This window comes from Scomber japonicus, chromosome 6 (genome assembly GCF_027409825.1).
Source record: "Scomber japonicus isolate fScoJap1 chromosome 6, fScoJap1.pri, whole genome shotgun sequence".
Lineage (NCBI taxonomy): Eukaryota > Metazoa > Chordata > Actinopteri > Scombriformes > Scombridae > Scomber > Scomber japonicus.
This window is the reverse complement of record NC_070583.1, coordinates 20,103,513-20,117,854: the sequence shown is the minus strand read 5'-3', so window position 1 is coordinate 20,117,854 and position 14,342 is coordinate 20,103,513.

Genomic DNA, 14,342 nt, shown 5'->3' with positions numbered 1-14,342 from the left:
CAATACATTTTCTCGTCCACAGTGGATTATCATGCACAGTCACAACTTGAGGACCCATTTTCCCTCCCCCATAGCAGTTAAGTCACTTTTCATTTTCCTCTGGGATTAAGTGGTTGGCAGCTTTATTTACATTAAATATTCTGGACCACTGCGCCATAGCACCATAACACACACTTTCCTACATGCTTTTGGTCTTTACTGGGTAAACAACAAAGACTTTGACTTCCCTTGTGGCCTTTATAAGCAGATGAAAACATGTAGTTAATTAACTTAATCAGTACTTTCTGTTTGGAAATGACTTATTGTTTGCTTGTTTACACGCTTCAGGGAGTCCTTTCTACAAAAGGATAGAGGTTTTTATCTACAGAAACATCTGAGCTAAAATATAAAGGAGGCTTGTACATTTAATGCTTGTTCTTCTACTCATTATGCTCCTTAAATCAGAAAATTAAATCACCCTTCCCAGCTATCAGTTTATGTCTATAAATGATCATTATTGTATTTACGTATAATATGTATTCTCACCTTAACAGCCAACCAATTCATTCTTGAATATATGCAATTGTCAAATTCACATGCATAATACGCAAATTCATTACCTAGTTTAAGGATAGTATGGCAATTTGAAATAAAGACAGGGGATGATCTTGGCTGTGTTTTCTTGGACAAAAATTGATTAAAAGACGTTAGCAATGCTCTGCTAATATCCTCTTTGACTGACAGAATGCACGGCACACAGCTGCTTATTAAGCCAAAGCCTCTTATTTTTCTGTGAATTGCTTGCTCTAGAAATTGACAACCTGCATTAAAATTAATTAGATTACTAATAACAGTCTAAGATGGAAACATTTCTTTTCATTTATGTTTGACCAGCAATGCCTGTTTGAATGCAAAAGCATAGGCACAAATATTTGTATTTGGAAATTTGGGATGCATGTCACAAAATATGTGCTACAGGCTGTACTGTATAAATACTAAAATGCAATAAAAAAAGAGCCATAATATGAAGAAAATAGAAATAGTAAGGTGTGTGTGTATATTTGGTTTGTCTGGGGGGTACATGTCATCCACAGTATTTGAGGATGACAAATTAGTTTCTACAGTCTATTGCAAGCTTGCTTAAAGTTTTATAACCTTGACAATGAAGCAGACAAGGAGTTATGAAACTGAGAGAGGAAAAAATCTCCAAATGTAAGTGAATCAACAAGAAAGTAAATCCCTGTCCAACCTACATACATTTTGGAGTGTGGGTAAGTGGTGAAATGGTGATGAAGGGTAGGCGCAACAGTTTGAAAAAACAAAAGACTAAGTAATGAATCCTTTTCATTATTTGTTATGTTATTAAATTGAATCAGCAGTAGCATTTTATAGTAGCAAATTGGCATCACACACCTTGTATCATGTCCTCTTAATACAAAATGGTATGATTTTTAACAGGGGAGCTTGGCTTCTGATACAGCTGGTTAAAATTTCACACCAATTTTCAGCTCAGTCCTGCACCTTTGGGATACAAAAACCTGATATGCATGGATGCAGCTGAAAAGGTTGCTGTGACCTTGTTCAGACCTGGTTTATAAACTGATTTTAATCTTGTGCTGATACCAAGATTACATAAAATAGAAATCCTTGAAAAACTATATGGATATATTTCTCCATATGTATTCAACAGCCTGATTCCAGTCTAAAAGATGGTACATTTTCTTCTGTGATTTTCTTCATACATGACTGTTTTGAGGCTGTGATGCTTTACCAATTCATTTTGGACAATACCTCATGGATCATCTGATATTGCTTACAAATCATACATACAGTAAGTAGTAGGGGTGTGACGATATCTTGCGAGACGAAAACGTGACGATATTTCTCGTTGAAGTTAATTTTGTCTCGCGAAGCTATAATTAAGGGCGCACCAAAAAAAAAAAAAAGACGCTATGGAAGCCTAATGAGTCACACTACCAAATTATAACACAATGTATATGTTGTTCTACTTATTGTATTGTGTATTTATGTGATACAGGATTTGTGCAATTTACTTTTATTTCTGTGTGTTTTTATTAGCAATATGATTATAATTTGAGATAATTGGATTCTTTATTAGAATTGTTTCTACTCTTTATAATTTACTTTTTAGTATTTGTGATTGTATCTAACTTTTGTATTTATGGTTGTTATTTCCATAAATACCAAAATTATCCTTCTATAAAATATCTATACTGCTGCATACTGCATATGATAATTATATATTTAGAAAGTAGAACTAAAGTGATTCATTACAAGATGATTAGTTAAAACATTTCAATTCAGTTTCCATTTTGTGAGTTTCAAATAAAAGAAGAGTCATGCATTTCCTCATTGAAGTTTTCTTCAAAATAAAGTTAAAATCTCGTCTTGTCTCGATCTCGTGAACCCAATATCGTGTCTCGTCTCGTGAGCTGAGTGTATTGTCACACCCCTAATAAGTAGCTTCAAATTCCTACCTTTTTACCACTTTTGATACCACATATACAAAATTGAATGCAAAACGGTTAGTTTAACAGTAAAACTCTTGTTTTAAATTCTTTTTATGATATCCATATTATCATCCAGGCATTTTTATTACACAATGAAGCTCCTTATATTGCCATAAATTTCATTTTTGTTTTCATCAGGCATAGTAAACGAAGGGAAAGTTGGAAGTTACAATGTCAGATTCAGCCGACATATGTAGAGGAATATGAGAGCATGAGTTCTCCTCACTACTGACGACAATAATCCTTCTTTCATTTTAGAGAGTCTTCACCTGGCCTTGTGTTTTTCATGGTCATTGTAAAAATATGAACTCAGAGAAATTAATTTCAGACTATTCACTGCATTTTATTCATTCAAGGGCCCTGAATATAATAAATCACATTAAGACCATATTCTTCTAAAGTATGGGTATCTATTAGGGTAGTTTGGTGAACAACATTCTATAAACTCTTATGGCTCCTCTTATACGAAGAAATGTGGGTAATATAACATTTTTTTCTATGAATATATTCTTTATTTCACTGGCCTAAATGTCAAAACAGGACACAAACAGGCAATATGTGGAGAGAGCAGAGGATGCAGAAAAGGTCCCTGGATGAATTCACATGGAAAACCTTGAGGATGCATGGCCACTGTACAGTATGTACCTTAGATAACTATAAAGATGTTCCTGTTTATTTTATTTTATTTCACTACAAATGATATTATATAACTTTAGTATATATTAGGGAGCAGTGAAGTGATGTCCTCTTCTTCACACCACTGATAGATTATTGACATATAGCACAGTCCAGTGAAGTATAAAAATAGCTTGTCACAACTCATGATACATTCAGATCCGTAATTTTGAATCCCTGGTGTGCTGCCACGTTTAATCATGTCTGTTTCATATATTAGTGCAACAGTAGACACTTTACAGGCAGTTTTCTTCATTTTCATCACTATTGTATGAAATAATAATAACCTGCAGCATAAAGATACCCTATACAATACTGGTGTTATTATTGTGTCTGAGCTTGTTTACTTTGAGTGCAGAAAATGATTGATGGGTTTTAATCTGTGCATGCTTAACCATCTCAAACACACCCAGTTCTGTTGGCAGGAGCCCCGAAGCAAATCTCTCACACGCTTCTGAGAATTAAAAATGCATATGTAATAAAAATAGTTTGGGGACTTCATAATTTCCTGTGAACAATGAGTGTGAACATCTTGTCTGTCTCTGTGCTTTTTATTAATGTATCAATTTCCACAGAGATAACTCCACAAATTAATTCAATTTCATTCTCTTATTAATAAAGTCATGTTTTCATATATGGACCACAATTGAAGAGAGTGCTTCTCATTACTTTTGTTAATGGCACTGCAGCCCTAATTGAAACAAGTAGTACTAGTGTTCAGTTTGGGCGGGGCTGCTAATGTTATTTGAGAGTAGCAGAGTGAAGGGCAGATACAATCTTTGTGATTAGCTTTCATTATTCTAAAAGCTGAATATGTGTGTGCCAAAGCTTACCTAAATGCTATGTTGAGTTACTCCAAGTCATTTTTTTTAATGTTTGGCAAATTGCTCTATCATTTTGCATTCCATTAATTCTTCTTTTTAATTCAGTTATGAAGTAATTTACATGCAGGTTTGAATGATTGACGTTTTAAAGGTTTATTACAATGACGTCAAATATAACAGGTATGTTTGGCTCACTGCTCGTTGTTACATGCCTAGTTTAAAAGCAGACTGGAATCCTATAATACTAGACCATTTTTCATTGTGTGAGACATTTTTGTGTTTATTTTGTTTGGTCAAATTTTACTTTACTAATTTACAGGTACAGTATTCTTGAAAGTGTACATCCTGACGACCACGTTATGTAGACAAGATTTCCTCTGAGGTTTTTCATTGGATACTGGTAGATGCAGAATGTAATGTAAATTCATTGCAACAGTATCTTGAGGTCGTTTGAGCAGCTGCTTATGTAAAGTGCAAAGGACCCTGCTGATGCAATAAGTATTTACTGAAGCACAGAACCACTAACCAAATTTCCTATCTGCTGGAAATTCAATATGTAACAGTTGTCATTTCCAATTACTCAGACTGAGTAGGTGGCAGGTGATTGACCCTGTGAACATATTTTTTGCCTGAAGACGTGTGAAACCAGCCAAAAGCAATGATAATGGACAGCCAGTAGTGGTCTGTCTCTGTGTCCGATGATGCTGTTGCATTGTAATGATCTCTGCTTGTGTGGTGCGTAGTTGTTCTCAACATCCTACCAGAATGGGAAAGACTTTGTCTTGTTAAATATTTTATTGAGCAAAATAGTACCAAATCTTATGTCTAAGATACATTGAATCTCTTGTGAACCCACAGTAATATGAAAACTAAGAGCAATGACAGTATTGTGAAAATGTTTGTGCAAACAGGGCTTTTTAACATATGGGAAGGATGAAACAGGGTATCAAAAACTGTTTGTGCTTTTGGCAATAATGAACACAGTATGTCTATTTTGGCAGTGAATCATAAGGTTTGATTTTGAGCTTTTAGAAAAAATAAAACATTGTTTGTTTTCATTCTGTTGTAGCCTACAGGTTGCATTACTGCAGATATAAGCAACTAAAAAGACCAGCAAATTAAATTAGATACTAATAAGAAAGCATGACTTGATAAAAGATACCATAGTGTCCTCTATTGAGGTATTTCACTTTCATTGACAAAAGTGCCCTGGAAGTGTTTGGTTATATTTTTGAAGCATCAGTAGAACAATTGTTTTTCGTTTCAGGAGACAGAAGGGCCATTTGTGTTACGTACAATCACCCAGATCAGAACAATTCAGAACGTTTACAGAGCTGTATCTTTACAGAGGGCAACTTTACACCAGGCAATGTCCAAATGTTTTTTATTTTATTTCTTTGGTTTGTGCTTTTGTTCTATTGTTATACTAGTTGGTCCAGGCACACTGTGTGTAGATAGCTATGTATTTAGTACATGCCAGAAAAGTTGGGTGGTAGTGAGCCAATTTTCTACTTGAAACATGAAACATTACATTTAAAATTAAATTAAAAAGAATATAATAAAACAGTGTAGCTCATTATGATGGTGAGATATGTGTGCTGTAATCTCTGATCTCCTGCCATAATGTGCCAGGGAAACATCAGAATTGTTGTATCAAATAATGTGTAATATCATCATGTGTACTCAGACCTGAGCCCTCTTTATAGATAATTTATCAATTCAAGTGCTTTGGCATCAGCTAAGAGTTGTGTCTGTGTGCACAGGAGAAAATGAGTGCATTCTCAGATACTATTGGCTTTCACAGTGTGAAGTTTTCTGATGGCTATCAGGAAACTTGGTGCTCTAATTGATTTGGATCAATTACAGCTGACTCCTGGTTGTCATCAAGAAGAAAAGATCAATATTCTAACTCATGCCAAGAGAGGTCAAAAGCATTTTGGGTGTAAATGGCCATGCAGTTAGTATATCCCTGTCAAATCAAAACTCAATAGGCTACAACTTTTATAAAATAATGTGTCATTCAGAACATGTTTTTAAACCTCTGTTACAGTTTGTTACAGTTATAAATAGCTAACATACTTCCATTTGACTTATGGAGTAAACTATCCATTTCAAGTTAAAAGAAACTAATGTTCACCAGAAAGAAACAGCCCTGGCAGATATCCCGTAACTTAATTAGCAACACTTGTTAGAGTGACAGCTTAAGAGGTCACAAATCTCCCAATACTGCTTGAGCTCTGACATCACATGGAAATCAGCAGTTGTCAGACTAAAACGTTGGTAGCCATGGCCTTAGGTTTAAACTAGATGAGGATATGGCATCCATCATAGGCCATGCAGATGAATGTCAGAACACTGAAGCCAGGTGTACTGAAAATGACCCTGAATAGAGGATGTAATGGATTCTCTCTGTATAAGCAGTCATCTGTGCTCTGTAGGTGAATATTAAAAGGAAAAAACTGTCCCATTTTAGAACTGAGGCATGCTAGTGATGACTAACTGACTACGCATTACTGATCCTTGCTGTTGATCTTTGTTTTCTGAAATGATGAGGCACAGTCAGGGTCATGTTGTTGTAATTTACATTTCACAACATTAGCACCATTTAAACAGATACAAAGCATCACATCAGTGCAGGCAGCACACAGAGGGCATACTGTAGTAAGTTGCATACTGTATCACGAGGCCATCAGCACCAATCACATGCAGCAACTCAAACAAGGAGGCTGATTTAATAGGTATAGGTACATAGGTATAGGGTAACTTTATTGATCCTCTAAGGGGGAAATTCAAAATTGACATAACAGTATTTCCAAAGTAAAATAAATTAATATATTATAATTAAATGAAATAAACAATACAGCCATGTCAAAATACTACATACAATAAATATACGAACATTAGTGTGGGTAGGAGGTACTGGGAGCTGTGGTGTGTACAGTCTGATGGCTGGTGGTATGAAAGCGGTGGTCTCCTCACATACACACATACAGCCCTGTGCTGCCTCACACGGATGCTGTTTTGCTGCTCTGCATCTTCCACAGCCACACATCTTCTGCCATCAAATGTTTTATATAACCTCTGTACCTATGATGCAACATTATACATTATTTACCATTAGAGATCAAACTGTGTTGTTAAAGGAACACTCCAACACTTACAGGACTGGACATGTTTAGCCCAGCTTAAAGCAAGGACTAGAAGCATGCAGGAAATGGTTAGCATAGTCAGTTGCTTTCCAACTTTTGGAAATCATATTTTCTCACAGTTCCTAGAAGCTAAATTGACCAAACACGTTCTGGACTTATGTAAGATATTGGACAACTACATTTTCAAAAATGCTATAGGGTTCTTTCAATAATTGAACAATGTCCTTATCTGGTTAGATTCGATACATAGCTCTGAAAGCAATAAACAATAAGGATGAGGACACACTGTGTTGTACCATCAGGACTTGTGTATAGTCTGTGAAAAAAGTTGCATAATATTGTGGAGGGGTCCAAGAATTTCAAATGATGTCACCAGTGGAAATTCCAGCTTGAACCTGGGAACTTTCCCCCAAACTACAACTCATGTGGTCCCAACAACGTTATTTTACATGAATTTGTAAATATTTCCATTGTACATAAGCGTATTGCTGCCACACCAGAAAAAAAAGGATCAGTAGCACGTTATGCTTCGGGGTCATTCAATAGAGTAATTGCAAATAAATATTGTTTTAATGTGTAACTATTGAAATGTTCAGACAAGGGCTTTCATAAATTCCTACAGTGCTGCAGGTTAAAAGTTAATGACAGCGACTTGAAGTGAGAAGCAGCAACACGTCTCCGGCTTGTCAGTGCAGCGGTGTCGCTCACTTTTGCATGCATGTGATGCAAAACATTAAAAATAACGTCATTATAACAAAAAACGAAACGTGCCAAGGACACCCCCCCCCCCCCCCCCCCTTTGCCGATTTAATCGTGTATTGGCAATCTAGAGCAATGACAATCTACAATTTGAAATTTAGAGGCAATCGCACAGCCCTAATTGTTATAACATTAAAACGTTTCACGTTATAATGTGATAAATTGGTCTCAGGCGGAGGTGGACCCCGGTTAATCAGGTTGTGAACTGCCACCACCATGGCCCACATTATAATGTGAAAAGTTTTATGTTATAACAAGAAACTATTGCGCTATAACATGAAACGTTTCACGTTATAACGTGATACTGATCCGTTTTTTTTTTCCTGGCGTGGCAGCTATACGCTGCCATACCATTGCTTTCTTATCACTTTTATATAATAGTTAATAAACTTTCATTTAAATACTTCTGTGAGCATGTTTTTAGATATTTTTTGTGCACATTTTTAACATGCTCCTCCTATGTGCCATAGCATGCCCCATGCTATCAAGAGTACTGACCGACCTAATATTAAGTTAAATTCCCTAAAATTACAAATGCAGATGCAGTTATATTCACTACATTATAACTTATCATTGCAAAACTCTGAAATGTGTGCTAAAAATGTATTTACAACTTCAGCTTCATGCATCATTTTCTGTTGTGCCTGTCAATATAATTGGTCAGTACTGTACGGTAAAGGTCCTTTCATTCCATTCTGTCACATCAGCATTTGTAGAATTTCCAGCTGACACTGATGTAACTCAAACCTGGTCGTGATTGCAATCCAGTTGCGTGAGAAAGACAGTTATTACAGTAAATCATACAACAACACCTAAATCATGTTATAGCCTGACTGTCACACGGTTCCTGGGCACTAGATTTAAAGTCAAGCAGTTTGCAGCCCACTAGAGCACATGCTCACTCACACGAACACTGACACAAAGACACACATACTCTCTCATAAATACAACCGTGTAACACTCTCACTCTCACACTCAGAAAAGCATGCAGTTTCACACAGAGTAACAGCTCTAACAGTAAGTCTATTTGAAATACTGACATACTGTGATATATTTCATATACCCAGCAAACAAAAGCAGTAAAAAAAAAAAGTTGCATTGTGAGCGCATCGGAAAGAAGCAGGTGATGTGGCTGTACATTTCCAGAGTGTGACACAGAATGTTATGAGGAGGATATGATGAGTTTCTTTCATTAAAGCTAAATATCAAAGTGAAATTAACTCAGAGAGTAGAGCTGACTAATTTCAGTCATTTTAGCTGGTTAGGAAATGTTGATGGCTTTGTTTACCACCTCTCACATTTACCTGAATAGCTAACATACCAGAAAATAAACAACTAGTATAGTTTACAGATATTGTAGACAATGATCCAATATATCTCAATCTCCTTTCAGCTATGACAATAACTGCCTAAACTGTTCATTGCTGTGCGTATAGATATTGCTCTACTCTGAAGAACCCTGGATCTCTGAATATTAATCAACTGGTCTTCTATTTTGTGCTTGCCTATGAGGACTATATGACCCAACACAAAATCATAACTGTAGGGAAACAAGAAACTGCAGAACACTTGTGTTAAATGACTTGCTTTCTGACAGGAAAATGCTTTTCCTATCAAAAATTTGGCCAATTTATCTTGGCCAGCAAGCTTGTTGACTAAATTGTCAAATTCCCACCGGTTTTTCATTTCTGTAAGACATGTATGAACTGTGGGTAGCTTCACACTGATCTAGATACTTGCAATGTGTTTGCAAAGGCAGTCTTTGTTATTTCTTTCTCATTTTTTACTTATTTTAAATTCTGTTACGAACAAGTCTAGTCACGAAATCCAAATGCAAATTGCATGCTTCAGCTGCAGGACACACACATTCAAAAATGCCCTTTAAAGCTGGTACATTCTGTGATCTGATGTGAGCATAGAAATCTCTGTCTGAGTTGCTGACATACTGTGGACAATGCCTATGAGTATGCTGAATTTTTTTATCTGGTGTGAGGGTAAACGTTATGAGAAAATATTTGCATCTAGTTAAATGTGAATTTTTGAAGATGAGCTTAATAGTTTTTTGTATCAATAATAGGTTTTGTAGGCCAGTTCAAATACTGATAAGAGCATAAACTCTTAATGTCTAACATGCAAGTCTTACTTTGGCCTTGACAGTGGGGTGAGTTCCTCCCCACAGAGGCCTGATAATTGACATTCATGTTTTGTTGAGTCTACGGGAGCAAATTGACAAATTGACCTTTTCTGAAATGGATAGAACTCAATTGACACATTTTATTTAACCTGATGCACCTTATTCAGATCTTTGAGTGTGAAAAGACCACAACACATTTTATCATAATAACTTTTAAGATCACATCACAGTTTAGGTGACTTTTGGGAGATTAAAGTACATTATTTAAGCGGTATGAAACTGCCCTTAACTCAAATAAACCCAGACTCCAGCTGATGTTTACATTTACAACTGAAATACATGGCAAACCTCAACTGAAAATGGCTGGAAAAATGAAAAGAAAAATAAGGCCATCTCATCAGCCATCCAGTCACCCCAGAGTGTTTCATATTGCCTCTGCAAATTGCATTGGGCCAGTTGCACCATTCCAGTGCAACACATAAAAAACTACCCAGCTCGGTTTTCTAGGCTGCAGACAGCAACAGAGTTTTAAGCTGTTAAATTTCACATGTCAAGTCTTATGTACTTGTACTGTAACACAAAGACATTGTAGAGAGGTCGTTGTGGTGGATGGTGGGCTTACAAAGTACAGGAGACCTAATTTTTGCTAATGAGCCTTTCCGGTTGAAATTAACAGTTAACTGGTTTCCACAAAGGGCCTCCAAGGGGTATTAACAATCAAACTGCTTATTTATGCAAGCATGAGAAACTGCCAAGATAAATAGTTTGTTTCCTCTGTACACAGTACCAGATTTGGTTAATCACAGTGCAAAGTTGGTGCACTGTGGGGTTCCTTTTGTCTGAAATGGTTGAGTAACTGTTTTTCTGATAACAATGTGTAATGTGAGAGAGGTTGCTCAAAGTGACAAATCCACATACCACTCGACTGCTGAAACTACTGTTTGCATCATTTTTTATGAAAGGGCGCTTTCACACCAATAGCAGTTGGTGCGTACTAAACAGTCCATTCGGACCAAAAGCTCTTAGTTCGGTGTGTTTTTGTTGGTGTGAAACATAGACTGTATATATATAATGGACGTAACATCCGTGACATCACCCATTGGTTTGTGGACTGCTGCTTGGAGGCCAATAGTATCGGATCTGAGCAGCGCCATCTTGAATATTTGAGGTGCATGTCGGGAAAAAAAGAACACAGATTCGACTTATATGGGCATCCGGAGGAGCAAGAGGACGGAGCGGGGGAGGTTGCAAGGGCTGGATCTCGAGGAAACTGCACGCTTACCTACCACAGTCTACACTGGCAACCTGGTGATGCTAACCAAGTTAGCTGTTACGACTAACTATAACCACAAAACTCTGGAGAAAACTGTTGGTGTGAAACAAGTTCACCGCTATTTCCATACAGTCTATCTGTCCGTCCTCCTGAACCTGTGAATCAATTAACCTGTCAATCACAACGTAGCCACGCCCTAATGCATACCCTGCTTTATCGTCAAATATAAAATCAACCAAATGCCGACCTACCAGAAGATGAGGGAATGTAAATCGGACCAATTTCGATTCATATGCTACATAGTTACAATTTTACTGCCTGGTGCGGACCAAATAATCAAACTAGTGGTGTGAAAGCGCCCTTACAGTAAAGCTTCTTTCAGCTCGTTGTTTTGACTTTCTATCTACAACTTTAGTCACTCTCACCATCTGACAGCTGTGTTTTCACTGAAAAAACAAGCTGCACACTACCTGCCCAATACCAAATGACTGATACAAAAAGTTAGTGAATATAGTTAACTAGTCAGATATTTACCCTAGGAGACCAAAAACAGAGCTATAAGAAAGTGGATATTGAACTTACTTCACCAGGTGGTCAGACACACTGCTCTAAATGAACACTAACGTTCAGTATCCACTGGATACCAACAAGTTGCCAACAAGCTGATAATATGTCAGAGTTGTGTTTACAGCTTGCTTTCACTGTCACCAAGTGGACAAAACTGAAAAAGGAGTATTGTTGCCTTTGACTAGAAAGGTGTTGCAATAACAAGTGTCTGCACATAAAATGACAGTAATATATTATAATGTATACCTGTATTATGATACATTATAAATTGCTTCTCATGAAAGCACTGCCTCATACACTCTAATTAGTGGATACATATACATGACAGGCTTGCTTGAAAACTGCCATGCAAGTGGCAAAGTACATACACAGGTGTAAGAACAGCATATAACAAAGTGGTAATGAGAAGGTACTAAAACGTTTGACTCACAGCGAGGAGTGCAAAGGACAGTGATATAATGGTAACAACTTTTTCAGCAAGTAAAGCAAGTAAAACATGTCATAGCAATTAGTAGAAAAAAAACACATGCACTTGGAAAGTAGTTAAATCAAATGAGTGTCATTTCAGCATGCTCATGCAGAGGGTGGGGGGTGGTGGGTTGCTGGAGCACATGCCCATTTGCCCCTTGATGCCCAAAGTACCCTTTTGTCAATTTTTTTTTTTTTGTAAGTGTGCGTGTGAAAGCCTGCCTGTGGCCCTTCAAGAATAACATTTACCAATATGACCTGACATGACCTTTAGCTAGGCGCTGCAGCTGCTAGCTAGAGACGGTCACTGGAGTACTTTATCAACTGACGGCCCAGTGAGTAGGTTTTTGCAGCAGTATTCATTGAGCACAATGTTGCAAGGTGTGTGTGTGACTCTGCGACAAGACCCGTCGCCAGACCTCAGTCTTAAGGGGGGCATATGAAATGTATGGGAGGGCACAATTATTATTAGCCTACAATACGTATATTTTTAATAATCCTATACTCTATTCGTGCAGCACGTAATCATCACATTAACCATAACCAACAACAATATGACCAGGTATAGCCTACAACATCAGTCCTCATAATTTAAAGCAATACATTATATAGAAGCAATGTTATGAATATCCATAAAACACTTGATAATACAACATATTAGATGTAACACCAGAAGCATCTCTCAAACATTGCATTTTAAAGCAGTCAACAGAGGGATATGTAGCTGAACCTCCTCATCAACGTTCCACTCGGACAAAAGCAAGCTGAATCAGCTGGGCCTTGCATCTGTGCTGCACACTGCACAGATGCTCTGAGAAGACGCTTTTTAGGCTACGTCATGTACGTAGCCTAACTTTCTTTTCAGTAAGGCCATGATAGGCTATTGTAGTTTAGATTCCCATCAATCAAACAAAATCACACCATTGTTTGTATATTTGTAATGTTTTAATGATAAAGAATGCAACATTAGTATTTCTCAACACAAAATTAGCTACTATGATAATATAAAATAAAAATGAAAGTAATTTTTTTTAAGAGATCTGTGCCTCAAGTGGGGGCATATTTGAGCATGCATATTCACACAATTTTGGACTATCATGAATACAACAACAATAATAATAAGGAAAATAAGAATATAAGCACAAATACATTTAGATACATTCTGTATTATATACATATTATTTTTACTTATTATTAGCACTAGGAATAAATAATTAAGGGCAGATTATGAATCAGCACCATGGAGCAAACTCGTGGCTATAGTATATTTCTAGAAAAGGTATGAAATGTCTGTGTGTGTGTGTGTGTGTGTGTGCGCTAGCGTGATTAATGTGCATCAGCAGTACAGCAGGTCAGTCACAGTGAGCCATTTCCAATGTTAGTTATCTTTGCATCTTGTCATGATCACATAGCACTTGTTTAATCAGCTACCCACCTCTCCCATGCTCTTTTTAGTTTCTACACTCTCAGATCAATACAGCCCAGCTCCAGTAATATCCAGTAGCAGCCTCCCCACCAACCCCCTCAACAGAAGCTGTTCAATGTACTCCATCAGGTAAAACATAGACTACTTTTCCTTTGCACTGCCCCCTACCAAATATATCAGGTGTGGACAGTGATATGGTATGTTGTGATTCCATGTTACATTCTTAAGTTAAATTTTTAATGGAGTGGTCCAAAAAATGATTTACCTGACCTTAATTACTTTTTGAATACGGTATAACAATGTATCAAAATGCAACAGTGTGAATATACAGGGTAAATTCCAACAAAATCAAATTCTTCCTATTAAAAGTATGTGAATTCAGGAACATTTGAACAATTGTAAAACAGTGAAGAGCTACAGAATCACAGACAGTATGTGTTATATAATAGAGGAAGTAGATGAGAGCTAGATCTGGCAAAATGACACGTTCTTTTATGTGTTTGTTAACCTGTTTAAAGTGTTTAGTATAAGGTAAAAGATGATCACTGTCTCTGAGT